Source organism: Mirounga leonina, unplaced genomic scaffold (assembly GCF_011800145.1).
Source record: "Mirounga leonina isolate KUSES-001 unplaced genomic scaffold, KU_Mleo_1.0 Mir_174, whole genome shotgun sequence".
In the NCBI taxonomy this organism is placed as follows: domain Eukaryota; kingdom Metazoa; phylum Chordata; class Mammalia; order Carnivora; family Phocidae; genus Mirounga; species Mirounga leonina.
In genome coordinates, this window is record NW_023270451.1 from 14,084,595 (window position 1) to 14,085,711 (window position 1,117).

A 1,117-nucleotide genomic window follows, 5' to 3' on the forward strand; every position below is an offset into this window, starting at 1 on the left:
GAGAATGGCTAGGCAAGTGAATATTACAGAGGCTTTTTAATTCATATATATGACATTTAATGTGAAATTTTTGGTCTATGTCAGTGGGCCTTGTTGCATACTTCTTATTTAGAATTCTAGTCAACAGGGATGCCTGGGTGGCTCAGTAGGTTAAGCGTCTGCTTTCTGCTCAGGTCATGATCCCAGAGTCCTGGAGTTGAGCCCTGCATCAGGTTCCCTGCTCAGCGGAGAGTCTACTTCTCCCTCTCCCTCTGCTTGTCACTCCCCTGCTTGTGCTCACTCTCTCTCTATCTATCTCTCTGACAAATAAATAAATAAGATCTTAAAAAAAAAGAATAAAATTCTAATCAACAAATGAACATAACTTCTTAGAATAATTTGTGCCACCATTTTGCCAGAGTGCCATTATACGCTGACCGCATGGCAGCCCAATAGGAACAGATGGACGAAGTCCTTACTGGGGTAAGAATAACATCTTATCTTCACTAGCAGAGTTCCTCATATTTTTTATTACCTTTATGCTTGCTGCATTGTGTGCATCTTTACTGCAATTTTAAGCTTAGTTGTTTGCCATATGGATACTGTCTTCTATGTCGCAGAGGCCTCCTTTTTAATGAAAAGCTTAAGTGTCTGGAAGTCACAAAATATCTCCACTTGGACTACTGACCTTTCTCGGGGTGTGTGGCTCTAGAGAATCTTTGCCTTCATGACCTGCCCTCTGTGATGCTACCCGGCAACAGCTTTTTCTCTCTTGACTATACCACATATGACATTAAGTCTTTCTCCTTGTGGGGTGAAGAGCTTCATGCTTCAGCATCTCCTATGGTAATTATAGAGACAAATCACCGGTTACTGCTGCCAGCACACTGGAAAAAAATAGGGTTCTTGTATTATTAATTCTTTTGAGGAAATTGCTCTTGACATATGCATGTTTAAGTTGCAAAGAGGTTTTTTTTTTTTTTTAAGATTTTATTTATTTATTTGACAGAGACAGAGACAGCGAGAGCAGGAACACAAGCAGGGGGATTTGGGAGAGGGAGAAACAGGCTTCCTGCTGAGCAGGGAACCCCATGTGGAACTCGATCCCAGGACCCTGGGATCATGACCTGAGCTGAAG